This window comes from Mesoplodon densirostris, chromosome 3, assembly GCF_025265405.1.
Source record: "Mesoplodon densirostris isolate mMesDen1 chromosome 3, mMesDen1 primary haplotype, whole genome shotgun sequence".
NCBI classification, from domain to species: Eukaryota; Metazoa; Chordata; class Mammalia; order Artiodactyla; family Ziphiidae; genus Mesoplodon; species Mesoplodon densirostris.
Genome location: NC_082663.1, coordinates 84965456 through 84982384, shown reverse-complemented (window position 1 = coordinate 84982384; position 16929 = coordinate 84965456). Strand labels below are relative to the sequence as shown.

General features: G+C 39.1%; 1 protein-coding gene across 12 annotated transcripts in view; it reads right to left on the bottom strand.

The window, feature by feature from the left end:
- The window catches only part of PAM (peptidylglycine alpha-amidating monooxygenase), a 309920-nt gene that overhangs the window by 249154 nt on the left and 43837 nt on the right, over positions 1 to 16929 (bottom strand). Inside the window, exon 2 of one of the 12 annotated variants that reach the window (XM_060093202.1) lies at positions 12455 to 12562. The exons of the other annotated variants lie outside the window; for them this stretch is intronic. The gene's annotated coding sequence lies outside the window, so the exon portion shown is untranslated. The remainder of the gene's footprint in view (positions 1 to 12454; positions 12563 to 16929) is intronic. 12 annotated transcript variants of the gene reach the window in all.

Here is a 16929-nt window from a genome sequence, read left to right as displayed (position 1 = left end):
AAAATATTAAGCTGAGAATAGTGTCACTTTGTAAGACTCACATCTTTACCTCAGAGTTCTGAACATTTGAGTTGGTGAAACATTTCTTTCTAATATGATTTTCCCTCATTAATTATCTTGAGGCATTTTAATATCCTTAGGGATGACTGCATCCACTGAATTAGGTCAAGATTTCATGGTCTCTGTTGGCAATCATGAGTTTAAGTTATAGTTATCAGTAAAAATATCTGATTTGTGAATTTAATGTTGATATAATCAGCCATATATTTTGCAGTCTCTGAGGGGGGCAGAATTATGGTCTCCAAAGATGTCCACATCCTAACCCCCCCACCCTGTGAATATGTTACCCTACATGACAGAGGATTTTGCAGATGTGATTAAGGATAAGGATCTTGTCCTAAAATGGGCTGATTATCCTAGGTTATCCAGTGGGCCGCATCTAATCACATGAGTCCCTTAAAACAGGGGTCCCCAACCCCCCCCCGCCCCCCATACCAGTAACAGTACCAGTCTGTGGCCTGTTAGGACCCAGGCCGCAGAGCAGGAGGTGAGCTGCAGGTGAGCGAGCAAAGCTTCATCTGTATTTACAGCTGCTCCCCATCGCTCGTATTACCACTTGAGCTCTGCCTCCTGTCAGATCAGCAGCGGCATTAGATTCTCATAGGAGCGTGAACCCTACTGTGAACTGCGCAGGTAAGGGATCTAGGTTGCGCGCTCCTTGTGAGAATCTAATGCCTGATGATCTGCGGTGGAGCTGAGGAGGTGATGCTAGCGGTGGGGAGCGGCTGCAAATGCAGATTATCATTAGCACAGAGGTTTGACTACACAGAGAGCATAACAAATCAATTGCTTGCAGACTCCTATCAAAACCCTATCAGTGAGGGGCAGGTTAAAACAAGCTCAGGGCTCCCACCTATTCTGCATTATGGTGAGTTGTATAATTATTTCATTATATATTACAATGTAATAATGATAGAAATAAAGCGCACAATAAATGTAATGAGCTTGAATCATCCTGAAACCATCCCCGCTCTCCGGTCCATGGAAAAATTGTCTTCCACGAAACCAGTCCCTGGTACCAAAAACATTGGAGACCGCTGCCTTAAAATGAAGGTTGCTTCCCAGCCTTGAAGAACCAGAGAGATGGCCTCATGAGGATTCGGTTTGTACTTGCTAGCTGTTAAGGTAAAGGAGGGTGGCCATGAGCCAAGGAATGCAGGTGACCCCTAGAAGCTGGAAAACACAAACAAATGGATTCTCCCCTAGAGCCTCCAGAAAGGGATACAGCCCTGACACCTTGATTTTCTAGTCCATTGAGACCTGTGTCAGACTTCTAACCAACAGAGCTCTAAGATAACAAATTTTATTCACCAAGTTTGCAGTAATTTGTTACCGCAACAAAAGAAAAATAATACACTTTCCTAGTTTTTATACTGTTTCATCACTCCTTTTTTGGGAGAAAGTAAAAGCTGACTAGGAAAAAGGGCTCTACTCTAACTGGGGCATGTGGGGTCACATAAATGAAAACCAGCCTGTTCGACTGTAGGCATCTAGGTCCCAGCCCTGGCTCTGCCATTAAACGAACACAGACAACTGGGCTAAGCATTTAACCAAGCCCTCACAGCTTGAGCTTCTTTCCTCTCACTGGACAAAATGTTCATTTCCAGGTCCATGTTCTCTATTACAGCTTCCTCTAATTCTTCTGGATACTGGTTTTATTTGTCTTTCTAGTAAAAGCCAAAATGATCCTTTTTCTGCCATGTTTCATTGTCTCACACTGGTAAAGTCTACAGACCTGGCATTTCCATATTTCAGCAGGAGCAAGTTTAAGTATTTATAAAACTTAAAACATTCTTATTAGGACATAAAAATAAAATGAAAACTCTCCTAAAGCAATTTTTAAAATCACCCTGCCTAAAACTGCTAGGGGGCCTCCCTGGTGGCGCAGTGGTTAAAAGTCCGCCTGCCGATGCAGGGGATACGGGTTCGTGCCCCGGTCTGGGAGGATCCCATATGCCGCGGAGCGGCTGGGCCCGTGAGCCATGGCCGCTGGGCCTGCGCATCCGGAGCCTGTGCTCCGCAACGGGAGAGGCCACAACAGTGAGAGGCCCACATACCGCAAAAAGAAAAAAAAAAAAAAAAAACTGCTAGGAACCACTTCCTGCCTGAAGCATGAAGGAAACTGTAATCTTTATAGTACACTCTGTATAAACTGCTACTTGTATTGGTTAAGTCAGCAGGAGATATACATGGATATCTTAAGGGTTCAAAACTTCAGAAGTATTTTTCTTATTACAAAGAGTTACCTACTCAATAGAGTACATTATATTACCCAAAACATTAATACAACAAAGAGCAAAAACCTGATGTAACATAGCCTAGAATATAATATAGTCTTCTTTCCAACACAAACATATGAAAAGTGTTTCAATAAAAAGGTTTTAAAAAGAATGGAAACAGTTTATATTGAGTTAATTTCTTTAACATTTAATCTACCGTAATCTAAACTAGGTGGTATCATAATTTCTCTCTACTTTTCAGGAAATTTTTTTAATTAACTAGCAAATTTTCAAACACATAAAGCAGGATTAAGTATTCAAAACAGTAAAGAAATTAAAAGTCAAAGCATTTTAGCATATTTTAGGGTAGAAAGGAATTCATTCATAAATAAGCATTTATGATATTCAAGATAAGACAGATATCCTTTATGTGAAAGTAACTAACTAAATTTTTAACCTTTTTTTACACTCTCTCACAACTATGTTTTTCACTGATTCTTTAAAGAAAGGTGAATGAAGAACATTATCAGTCCACTAACATAATATTGCACAAAAACAAAGCAAAGGTAGAGAGCAGGGTACATTGCAGAAGACTCCAAAAATACAAGAAAGAAAATGCCAGTTTTAATCAGTCTCTCTAGAAATGGACAGTCTAGACCATTTACTGACCTCTCAAAAGAGCCATCTGTCTACCTCCTACATACAATAAAGGTTCAGCTACATAAAGAAATGGGAGAGTCCCCATCCTACCTACTCCCCTCTTCTTCATTCTCCTGCAAAGCTATCCATTAATTATTTAGAAACTGCTTTACCTACCACCTCCATTTAAACACAGTATTACGTTCTTCACAGAGTATACTGAAATAGTCCCTTGGGAATAAGGAAGAGAAAATAAATGCACAACTAACACTGTCATATGGACAGAACTCTCGGAATGGAGAGAGTCAGACATAGGCAGTAGAGAGAAACCTGTATGTCTCATCACTTAGTGTTTATTGATAGGGCACGTTGTGGTAGAAAACTTGAAACAGAAAACTAACTTTTCAAGGGAAATATTCATTCATGGCTCTTCTATTTGAATGTTGTAAATGGTTCTACAATATTCTTTTCATAAAGCTGAACACAGCTGGCTCATCCTTAAGGAGCATGGGTATGTGTTAAAGGAGAACTTTTATGAAGCGCTGATATCATTTGTCACAATAATAGAAGCATTATTTTTATTATCCAATTGGGAGATTTTTGAAAAGCATTAAAAGTATGAAATTAGTATGAAATGATGGTTATCAATATACTTTAAACTTCATATAGCCCCTTGTAACTAAATCTTTGTTTTAACAATTTAAGTTTTAATTTCCCTAACATGCAAATTCTCAATGTAACTTGGCCCTTCTTTCTAAAAATATCTTCCCATAACCTCTTAGACCTTTTAAATGTTAATACTGTTTAAAACTGGATAAAATAGACAAAGTATCAATAAAAAATACATAATTCACACTCTTAGAAAACTGCATTTGTGCTGTGACACCTGTCAAAATATTTTAAGGAATTGGTATATTTCAAATCATTTGAAATAAAAAGCTCTACTGTGTTTGCTATTGCTGCTTACCAGGGAGAGTAGCCAGCATTACATTGTACACCCACAGTTATTTATATCAGCCCACCCCATGTATGTGCGCATACAGATGCACACAAACACATACACACACTTTAAGTACAAACTGTAAGTCTGTTCTAGGTAATTGGCTGAAATGCTCCCATATACTATGTTTTCAGTCAGTAGTATACCATAGAAAGCAAGAAACCATTCATTCACCTGAAAGAGAAAAATAGAGGCATTTGGTAATTCTCCGATATGCAAAACAGGGCACTTACCTTCCATTTCTAGGGATGTCTGAAATAAAACTGGAAACCGAGCAACGGGTGAGGGGCTTTATTGCGGGGTGAATCATCCCCACGTAGATGCTCTGAACAACCCCTGTATGCATACTGACATCATCAGGAGAGACTTGGAGGCAGAGGATACTATGGTAACCAAGCAATGTGCTGGGAGACAGAAGCCTTTAATTGCTTTAACAACTTCCTGGGGCTCGAGCGACCAGGCTTGGATTTACTAAGTAGGAAATGAAGGTTGTCACAGAAGCAGCGAGTAAGACACAGAGCAAGGGGACTCAATGAATTCTGAATCTATTCACCGCAATGTGACTTTTTAATGACAACTGTCATTACATGATTCCATTAGCAATATTCTTCTCACAGCTGAAGCTCTGACGAAGTCACAGGTCAATAAATAATGCACCCAGGTAGCAACAGTATAAGTATTCATAGATGGTTTTCTCACATAACAAGCATTAATATTATTACATTACAAACATCCTTTTCCTTGAGGGTGAATACTTGATTCCCTTTGAAAAGAAAGCTCACATCTGTGCCTTCGGAGGTCAGAGTACTGATAACAATGAAAACTGATGCTCTGCGTTTACTTCTCCAGGAGACGGCATCTGCCCATTCCATTTATCTCCGAGCTCCAGTAAATCCCCAATACATCACTTATCCAGAAAACACCCCCAAGCCAAATGCCCAATTATGACACCCAGATAAAATCAGAAGAAATTTACCATCTTACTGCTCCAGTCTTCCTGATTAAGTCTTCTATCACAGGCAGAATTACTTCTACTTCTAACAACTCCCAAAACTATACATAATTTAAATCTTCCCTTTGAACTATTTGTCCTCCCATGCATCTGGCACCCCATTCACAAGAACACAACCCCTCTTGGGCTTCCCTGGTGGCGCAGTGGTTGAGAGTCCGCCTGCCGATGCAGGGGACACGGGTTCGTGCCCCGATCCCGGAAGATCCCACATGCCGCGGAGCGGCTGGGCCCGCGAGCCATGGCCGCGGAGCCTGTGTGTCCGGAGCCTGTGCTCCGCAACGGGAGAGGCCACAGCAGTGAGAGGCCCGCGTACAGCAAAAAAAAAAAAAAAGAACACAACCCCTCTTAAAAATACCAGGTTTAAAGTAATTGCTTAAAATAACAACGTTTCAACATCAAACTGAGTCTATAATGATATATCACGCTTATTTGATCAGATGCGATGTTTTAGTAAGTATGTAATTTATCATCTGTACTATAAAAACTATTGTTTTCTTCTCTATATTGGATTGACATGTTTTTAAACAATACCATGATCTAATTTTTTCTACTGTAGTAGAATACTGTAACTGCAAGAATAATCAAGTAACTTGGCAGATTCTCTTTAAGATACTCATAACACAATAAAAAATGAAGGTTGTCATTCTGTACTGTAAACTCCAAGCTACTACAAAGAAATTATTATTATCTCCATTTCAATTCAGATGAAGCTAAGCCTGCCTTTTAATGTTTCCCTTGTGAGTAAATACCATACAAATGTATGGCAATAATACTGCTTACAAAAATAGTAAAATGGAATACCACAGCACCGATTTACAGTCTGGAAAAATATAGAGAATTTTATCCTAATTGACAAGTTGGACTTTTTGCTACCATAGAGGTTGGGGAGAATTCTGAAAATAGAATAGTAAGGTCAGCTCTCATGAAAAACATAATAATTCAGTTTTCCTTAATTTAGGTAAAGTGAAAAGGCTTTCTAACAAAATGGAATTACTCCTATCCTTTCACTTGTTTTTTCTGAGATACCAAGTCTGAGAAGCAAAACATGCAAAGTTTACCATGAAATTCATGAAAATAGTGTGTATATACATATATAGTGTATATATAGATGTATGTGTATATATTTGTGTGTATATATATGTATGTGTGTGTGTGTGTGCGTGTGCATATATATATATATGTATATATATATACATATATATATACATATATATATACATACACATATTAGGTTAGCCAAAAAGTTCGTTCACATTTTTCTGTAAGATCACATGGAAAAACCTGAGCAAAATTTTTGGCCAACCCTCCTATATATATGATTCACACACACCTCTCTATATATATATATGTGATTCAAATTTTAAAATAAATGCATTTATTTATTTGAAAATGCCCAAAAGATATACACCCAACTTCTGAGAGTGGTTACTTCTGGCAGTTCCAATTATAGACTGAGAGAGTCCTCCAATTTTTATATTACATAATTTTAAACTTTTAAAAGTTTTTCTAAATACCATGGATATGAATTACTACTGTAATTCAAAATATGAAAATTCATCTAAATGTGTTCTGAACTTGCAATCCTGATTTACTTGCTCTCAGAGAAGACCAATGACAGCTTCAGTGGACTAGATCCTAACATACTAGCCAGACTATTTCAAGGTTGTTTCAAACAACTCTTACTGGGAGATGATCCACCTGTCTAAACAAAACTAGGTTGGGAAAGGTAAATAAAGGTTATCTGGACAGCATGCACACAAAAGGGAACAGGTGTATCGACTACTCCAGAGATGGGATGGTCATAAAGTAAGAGTGCAACAGTAAAGCTAGTTTGCTAGGGTTTTTTTTTTAATATATATAAATTTTATTTATTTATTTATTTATTGGCTGTGTTGGGTCTTCGTTGCTGTGTGCGGGCTTTCTCTAGTTGGGGTGAGCGGGGGCTACTCTTTGTTGCGGTACGCGGGCTTCTCATTGTCGTGGCTTCTTTTGCTGTGGAGCACGGGCTCTAGGTGCGTAGGCTTCAGTAGTTGTGGCACATGGGCTCAGTAGTTGTGGCTTGCAGGCTCTAGAGCTCAGGCTCAGTAGTTGTGGTGCACGGGCTTAGTTGCTCCGTGGCATGTGGAATCTTCCCGGGCCAGGGCTCAAACCTGTGTCCCTTGCATTGGCAGGCAGATTCTTAACCACTGCACCACCAGGGAAGCCCCCTGCTAGGGTTTTTTTTAAAAAAGGTAGAGTTTAGAAAAGAGTCTCTCCAAGTCCCTCACTTGCTGAATGCTGAGGCTAAGCAGGATGCCCTAGGTCACCAGCTCCTGTGCTGCAGCACTCAGCCACTGGGCTGCCTGCTAATCAAAAATTACTTTTGAGTGTTCTTGAATTTGATCTTAATATTGTAATTGTTTTTTAAAATTGTCTATGTTAATCAATATGATCTTTTCATTGCACTGGTTCTTCTTATAAATATGTAATTTAATTAAATATTCTATACGTCATTAAAAAAATAGCCTATCTGGGCCTCCCTGGTGGCGCAGTGGTTGAGAGTCCGCCTGCCGATGCAGGGGACACGGGTTCGTGCCCCGGTCTGGGAGGATCCCACGTGCCGCGGAGCAGCTGGGCCCGTGAGCCATGGCCTCTGGGCCTGCGCGTCCGGAGCCTGTGCTCCGCAGCGGGAGAGGCCACAACGGTGAGAGGCCCGCATACCGCAAAAAGAAGAAAAAAAATAAAAATTAAAAAAAATAGCCTATCCAAAAATAAGACCAAACCAAAAGATGTCTGCCCACTACAGAAGGCTGAAGGGAATATGCAAGACCACCAGCAGGAACAGAAATCAAGTGTCAGTGAGACAAATGGCCCCAGGTGGCCAGATTTTGTGTCCTGTTAAAGATGCTTGCTTTAGGGAAAAGGGGCCTCGTATCTCCAACGTTCATTCCCTAAATCCAGGCTTTATTTAGTTTTTATTCTCCTCTTACGCTACAAAAACAGCTTAATGTGTCACGTTCTCATGAGTGTTCTATTTCCTCTTGCCACTCCACTAAATCTCTTGGTCAATGCAATCTCATTCCCACCTTCTTAGGGAAGATGATAAACTCTTTCTTAAATGATAACTACCTCCTTTACTTGGATTCCCAAGGATAGCACAGAGAAACCCTGTGAAGCACACACCCACATTAGGCCACTCACAGCACAGAGCTGGGAGCTGGGACAAAGTACCGCATAACAGCACTAGCTCCACCAAGCTCTGACATATTCTTTCTGGATAACTGTATACCCCCCTTTTATCTGTCCTAAATGTCAGAAAATCCACTTCTTATTCCCCAATGGATCTTAAGGCTTCACAGACATCCAAACAATATTATAATATCTCAGACTGAAAGACAACAAAAGTTAGAAGGTAAAATACTCTTTCACAGGAAACAAAGACACAGCAAAGAAATCACCCCTTGACTGTCGAAAGTATTATAAATCTCATCTACAAACCACCTTAATCATTAAATTGAAGTTTAGGGTTCAACGAGACTCTGAGCTTAACTTATTTCTTCAACTAAATTCATGTTGGCAAGTGCCAATTCAAAAGCAAATGTAGGCGATATTTGGCCAGAATTTCTAAAGCCTTGACTAGTCAGCTACAGTGCCCCCTCCTAGAAACCACCTTTCTGATAAGGCAAAAAAACCTCCGTTCTATTTTTTTTTTTTTTTTTTTTTTTTAGGTAAGAAGTGGATTTATTTAGAGAAACACACTCCACAGACAGAGGGTGAGCCATCGCAGAAGGTGAGAAAGGCACCAGGATATGGTGTTGTCAGGTTTTATAGTGGTGGGTAATTTTACAAGCTATTGAGTGGGAAGAGTATTCCAGCTATTTCAGGAAGGGGTGGGGATTTCAAAACACCCTCAATTCTAACCCAGCTTTGCCTTATGATTTACGTTGAACTTCCTCTTAGCCCAGAGAAGCAACATTCTTGGCTCCTCTGGTCTTAATACAACACTTTTCCTAATTCCAACTAAAGATAGTATAAGGACTGAAAAATGACAGCGTATATGGGATTTTATTATTAGCATATGAGCTTAAATTCGTTAACTAAAACAATTCATACTGATTTAATGAAAAAGTATCACACTAACATCCAATGGCAAAAGGGTTCTAACTCTCCATCACTGGCCAAACCCACTCGGTGGCCAAATTTCACAGATGTATCTTCTCTTTGTTCCAGCCCCACAGTTGCCCCTCTAGCTTAGATCTTCTCTATCAGTCATCTCATAACACTCTGGTCCATGGTCTTCCTGACTTCAGTGTCCCACCTCTTTAATCATTCTTTGTATCACTTTGTCCTTAATGAGTCTTCACAAATCATGGCCTTGACCAGATTACCACAAAACTCAAAATCCTAAAAAGCTCCTCCTGTGCACCACTGAATAAAGTGCAGAGTTCACAGCTTCCAGGTGAACGCATCTTTGCCAACCTTACCTCCAGGCACCTTCAGCTACAGCCAATTAGACAATCTGATACACTAATATGTCCCCATACCTTTCCTCCTCTAAGCCTTTGCTCTTACTGTCTCTTCTTCCTGGAATCCCACACCTACCTCCTCATTCCACCCCCGCGCACACACTCCTCCTGTGTCTCCTCCCTGGCAGCCCAAATCCTACCATCCTTCAAGATCTACCTCCTCCATCACGGATTGGTTCCACCCCAGAAATTCTACAGTATTCTCCACCTGGCTAACTGCATTTAAAACATTCTACTACCTAGTTATTATCTTGCATCTTATTTCCCTCTCCCTTCAATCTTCTGAAAAGTAGAGACAAAGCCTATATTTGCCTCCTATTCTCAATACAGCACCTATGATTTGCCTTTGGCATTCACTTGATAAATATTTATTGAATAGATAAACACAAAAATGTATTATGTCCTAATTTGTTTCATTTTCCAAAGTGATTTTTTGATTTTCCAAAGATTAAATTATTTTACTTAATCTCTGAAACAACCTAGTGCGGTAGGGTAAGGTAGAAATTGGAATTTCACCTTTAGAAATGAAAATAAAAAACAGAGTCTCAAAATGATGCAATGATTTCTCTTGAACCACATAGCTTCTATGTCCTCTGGTTCCCCAATAGGCTCCTCACCTGGACATCTACTGCTTCTGATGACGGCCGGAAAGGAAGTGCTTTCATATGCCCTCACAACAAATCCACTGTTTCTGAAGAATTAAGGCCAGAATGGCCTTAATTTTTCTTCCTTACCAGTGACCCATGGCAGAGTCATTCACATCACCATAATATTCTCAAGGCAACTCCTGAGGCTTGGGAGAAACATTTCTTACTACCCGTTTCTCCTCCCTATATCTAGCTACAAGTCTACCTTCTCAAAGGGGGAAAAAAAAAAAGTGTCTTATCTCATGATTCAGCTATTCTGGGCAAATCCTTGACTTTTCTAAACATCAGATCCTCATTTTCTAAAAGAGAAGAACACTAGTACTACCTCACACGGTAGTCATGAAGATAAAGATAATGCATAAAGTACTGACACATCAAAAGCTCTCAATTAAAAAGTTATTACAATTAATAATAATGAACAAAACCACAGAGAATCAAATTATACCACCTTCTTTGAAAGACTTCATTTGTATTCCAGTCCAGTCTATAATTGGGTGATGAGGAAACAGAAATTGGCCAAGTAAGAGCTTGAATAATTAAGTGGGGACCTTAGTTTTTTTGTTGTTCAAAATGAGGGTGTTGATCTTTTCCAGTCTAACATAATATGTGCTAGGAAAGCATTCTAAGGCTATGCTTTTGTTTCTCCCACACAAATATCTGCCCTCTTCTGCAACCAAGCCCATCAGAGTGCCCAATGTATGGGTACTTTTCTTAGTCCCTGTAATAGACTGAAATTATTCAAAGTTTTATCCTTAAAGAATTTAAACTTTGCTTTCATCTAAACATTCAGGATCTTTATACTACCACTGAATTCACCCATGAGTCAATTAACTTTAATGTTTTCCCAAAACTAAACAATGATTACAAAACCTTCAATGTTTTGAATCTAAAAGTCAAAGGAATTATAGATGATGGCTTACTCTAATACCAAGAACTTATTTCAACATTTCATGATTCTAATTTTGATTATAATTCCCAAAGGAAGCACTGGATTAAGTTCTAATGTAGTTTCTCTAAAGAAGCCAGTTTAAGATAAGTTCCCATTTTAGTCTCTCAATTAGTGGAACTTTAAAATACCTTTTCCCTGGGATACAAATAAAGAACTTTGCTGAAAATGTAGAACATTTGTATGAATCCAAACACAGATATTGTTTTCATTAAATAAAAGGAAGCATAAGAGAGGTTAAAGATGATGCCTGCAGCCTAAGAAGACCAACTGAGCTGAAAGGGTCTGACAGCAGGATGTGGGTTATAATGCCTCTGAATGAAATCCTTTTGTGTGAGGGTCTCACAAAGGGCATCCAGGCAGGACTGTGTGTGTTTGGATTTAAATTAATCAACCAGTCAGTTCCACAATGCTAAGATTCCTCCTGTTTAACAGATTAAGGCAGGTTTACTGGCAGTTCCCAAATGATGTCAATAGCTTCTAAAAGGTCAAATGCAGCAACGCACACCAAATATCCTAGAATAAAGAGCACCAATAACTCTTCCCTCTATAATCTGCTAGGTGTGACTTATTAAATGCAGTGGATTATCCCATTTTAATCAGCTGTCCTGGTATAAATTTTCTTTTTTTCTCTTTCCCCAAAAAGCTGAAATACATTTATACATTTTAATGATATACATTGCAAGACTGCCTGTTTTACTCTATAGTATATCTAGTTAAAACAATATAAATAGCCCAGCTTCACCACCGCATCTTGCAAGGGGGTTGGGTGATGGAGCAGAAAGGCACAGAGGTGGAACTATTTTAGTCAATAGGGGCCAAGTACGACCAAAGCATTATCTGTGTTGTTAGCACAAACTCACAAAGAGAAAGTTATAGCTGCAACCACTGCCAAGTAAAAAATGCTCAAAAAACAGCATGTATATAAAAAGGAAGGACCCTGGCCAGGTGGAAGATTCCATATGGGTTCAAACTCATGGATTCTAGCCCTTTGGGATCTTCTTTAAAATCTCGTGTTTCACTGTTTTTCCCAAGCAGTAAAGGATTGAATGCATTCTTGTAAAATATTAATCATGCGTGTCTTGGGCACTGAGTCGAAAAGGAAAAGGGAAGAGAAGATAAGCCAAGGATACTAGAGTATAAGGTGATCAGGACCAGCTCTTGTCTGACAATGCTGTAGAAACATTAACCGCTGCCCCTGGGACTCAAAGGAAGCTCCAAGAACCAACACAGCCCCCTGCCTCCCACTGACGTTCCTGACCTTCAACTAAGGAAAGGAAGGCATTGTGGCATAGGTTATTAGAGCACAGCATTGAGTCTAAATCCCAGCTCTGCCACCTCTAATCCCTGTGATCTTGGGCAAGCTACTTAAACTCCCTGATCATCACTTCTCTCAACTATAAAACTAAGGAAAGAATAATCATACCTCTGAATGTTGTTCAGAGCACTCCTGTGAGCCAGGCACAGTTTCAGGTATCAGGAATACAGTGTTGAGTAAACCATACAAGGCCACTGATCTCAAGGAGCTTGCATTCTGGGCCGGGAGGTAAAATAATAAACAATTAAATGAATAACATTATTTTATATATATGAGAAAAGGCTCTGAAGAAACACATCATAGGATGACAAGATAAAAAACTGACTAGATGGAAGAATGACAGAGTTGTCAGAGAGAAACCTCAGTCTCAGTAGAAATGGCATTTGAACAAGGAGAAGGAGCAAGATGCATAAAATAAAAGGACAGAGTCTTCCAGGCATAGCGATCAGCAAGAACAAAGGTCCCAAGACAGAAATGAGCTCAGGATGTTCAAGGAACATGAGGAAGCCCAGTGTAACTGAAGGACAGTGAACAGTGAGCAGTAAGTGTAGACACCTATTAGACAGTTAACTAGAGTCAAGTAATAAGGTAATTCATGAACGGAGCTTGGGGTACAGAGCTGGAAATATAAATGTGGGAGTAACTTAATACAATTTTCTGTAAAGCACCCACCACAGTGCCTGAACATTATGATTATGGATAACCAATCTCTCCATTCCCACTTTTCCAAATAAGTAAATTGATATTTGCATTAGGGAGACTGTCAGCAAAATAGAAAAAAAGAAGGAAGACAGGTAGCATTGGATCCGCTCAGGGAAAACAAAGACGTTTTATGCTGAGTGCCAACTTCTACAAAATAGTAGGAGCTTCCTGCTGTTCTGAGTTGAGCAGGATTCTGAGGCCAGCTATGGCCTGTGTAACAATGTGTCTCATTACTTGCAAAATATATAAATGTAACAGATTTCCAAGGCTTTGGAATTGGCAGTTCTTTTTTTTTTTTTTTTTTTCTTTTTGCGGTATGCGGGCCTCTCACTGTTGTGGCCTCCCCTGTTGCGGAGCACAGGCTCCGGACGCGCAGGCCCAGCGGCCATGGCTCACGGGCCCAGCCGCTCCGCGGCATATGGGATCCTCCCAGACCGGGGCACGAACCCGTATCCCCTGCATCGGCAGGCGGACTCTTAACCACTGCGCCACCAGGGAGGCCCTGGAATTGGCAGTTCTTGTTCACTATAGGTTTAAAAAATTTTTAATTTTGGTAATTATTTCTCAGAATAATAATATGAATTAGATACCATCACTATCCCTATTTTATAGTTAAGAAATTTGAGGCTCAGAGAGAATAACTTATTTGCCCAAAGTGACCAGCCTTCCAATAGTTAAAACTGAGAACCAAATTTGGGTGTCTCTAACTCCTAAGACTATATTCCTACCTACTGTCACATACATGTGTAATTTTGCTAAATACGTTCCTTATTTGCATTCCCCCAACTGCACTTTAAGGGTCTTCCCAATGGGGCCTGGCTCCAGGATGGAATATCTTGTACTGTCATCACTCTAGCTCTGGCATGTTCTTTGGTTTCTAAATTCTCATGTCTCATTCGGAAGGAAGCATCCAGGCACAATTCTTTCCTGTATTGATGTTGGTGGAAAACATCTTATTCGTTAAAATGCCAAACCCTATTTGATTTAGTGATTAGGTCATCTTATAAGCAAGCTGAGAATTTTAGCAATGTCAGAATTCCAAATTATTTTAGCAATCACCTACCTATTATTCATCACCTATCCTATTTTTCAGCTGATAGGCGTCTCATCTAGCTATATTTAAAAACACACACATAGGGACTTCCCTGGTGACACACTGGTTAAGAATCCACCTGACAATGCAGGGGACACGGGTTCGATCCCTGGTCCGGGAAGATCCCACATGCCGTGGAGCAACTAAGACCGTGCGCCACAACTACTGAGCCTGCTCTCTAGAGCGCACGAGCCACAACTACTGAGCCCATGTGCTGCAACAACTGGAACCCGCGCGCCTAGAGCCTGTGCTCTGCAACAAGAGAAGCCACCGCAATGAGAAGCCCGCGCACCACAACAAAGAGTAGCCCCCGCTCGTCACAACTAGAGAAAGCCCGTGCGCAGCAATGAAGACCCAATGAAGCCAAATAATAATAATATTAATTAACTAATAAAAAACACTATCAAATTAAGTCAGTGCCACTGTTGTTATTGTTACCTCACCCACACAACAACATATTCATATACTTTGACTAAAAAATAGGAATTTTTTGGAGGTTAGTCCTAAGGAATAGGAATTTTATTTTTAAGGATTCCAAGGCAATAAGAAGTAAAAACTCTTGTACAGCTTACAGACTTACCACAACATAGGCAGAAAAGCCAAAATATATTTAACCCTGAATTGCTTTGTCCTTTCCCTCCACCCCATGCTTTCTTTCCCTCCCATCTATTTTCTACGAGAGGGCCTCATAACAGGAGAAAAGTATGCCATATACTACCTTGATTTGATTCCAGCAAACTAACCAGAATTTGAATTTTTATTAGCAAGAGCCATAGGCAAGAGCAATAATACGCTATACCTATCAGAGTGTTTCGTTTTATTCATGAACCCATGCTGGGTTAAGAAAAAAAGAAGAAAAGCTAACTTCAAAGCATTATTGAAAGATGGTTAACTCTCTAGCCACAAATGAGAATCACAAGCTACTTTGATGTATGAGAATTTTTAGTGCCTAAATTTAAAGAAAGGACATCTATGATACAAGTTTAACCATTTAAAAAATTCCAATAATATACTTTTTTTGCATCTCGATAAACCAGTAATTACCTAAGGGAATAAATAAATTAGAACTCAGCCTCAGAAATTAAGCCTTAAATGCAAAGCATACAAACAATATTCCTCCCTCATCATATGGTTCAGTGGCTAAATGCCAGCTCTAATATGTTCAGTACGGGAAATATAACTCTTCATATTGTCATTTTCTCACAGTCATCACTCCACAAGGACTTTGAGCATTAACCAAGCTGCACACACATCTTCACCTCAAAAATTCAACTAAGTATAAATCGGAGCATTATTCAATGCATAAACTATGTGGCACATGACTGCAAAGACTGTGACTGCACAAAAATTTGTGCCAATACTTAATTTGAAACTAACCTTGACAATGACCTAAAATCGCTAACCTTCGAACCCTAACCAATCTCTGTCATTTATATAGTGCATGCCATGGTCTACTTTCACACGACATTTGAGAATTATTATTCGGTATGTATAATTCTTAAAGGTTGTATGAAAATAGGCCATGGAATATACTGTATAAGTTTCAAAAGAAAATGGAAATTACTAAGGAGAAAAGTGAGTGGATTAAAATGTGTGATTTTTCATAACAATGGTCCAAAGATATGGGAAAGTTGGAAAGTTGACACCATGTACTTTATATGGCTTTTAACTTATAAATATATTAGATCTGATATTATTTATTAAAATACTTGTATTTACCAATCTGAATATATTTAAACAGTCTTCAAACCTAAATGCTGGAACATCACAATTTTCTCTTCTCTCCCTTACCAAACTGACATGTCTCCATCAATAACTACTTGGAAAAATATTCAAGGCAATCTCAAAAAGAATTATTGTGCTTCATTATGCAAAACAAAAACGCAGCTTTTAAAAAGTACTCTGTCTGACATTCAGTTCTGTATGCTGCTACAGCAGGTCAAAAGCCATTAGCCACCTACTGAAAATACATACTAGGAAACAGTATGTCCTTCAAAATTATTTCACATACAGTATTCTCAAAGTAAAATGGGTGAGGTTATATTCTAAATGTTTAAAAATGTGATGCCTCAAAAAGAAATATACTCACCAAGTCAGAAATTAATTTGAACATAGATTTAATAATGGTCATATAATTTAGAACACTCACATTAGATAAACAAGGTACTGTGTCTGCTATGAGAGAAATGAATACATAAAATAACCAACCATCTCAACACTATATGGCTATTATTCTCTCCTTTTCCAATAAAAGTAACAGACTCAATATGATTCCTCGGATACTTAGGACATTCTCACTATTCAACAGTCTTCTGGGGACTGACCCAACAGTCCTCTTGTATCTTTAAGACATTCTACAAATCTATTTGGGCAGAAGAAGCAAAACAGGAGCCCCTGTGCTACTGGACATTAAAAAGAATTCACAAGTCTATCTTATTTAACATTTTGAAACTTGGCAATGAAGTCTATGGTTTTCTATGATTTTTCCACTAATAGATTCTATTAGCAATTATTAGCTAATTGGCCACTTGGCACTTTGTACAACCAGGTACGGAGCTAAGTGCTTGACACATCTTAATGCATTTAATCCTCATAACAACTTTATGATGTAGATAATATCCTATTGCCATCTTACAAGTAAGGAAACCAAGGCACCAAGAGGTTAAGTAATTTGCTCATAGTTATACAGATAGCAGGTGGCTACTTTTCAATGAGGGAAACATAGTTTATAGAATGTGAGGTCCCAAATAGGATGAGGAAACCAAGGGAATGAAACTGAAAAAGGCAA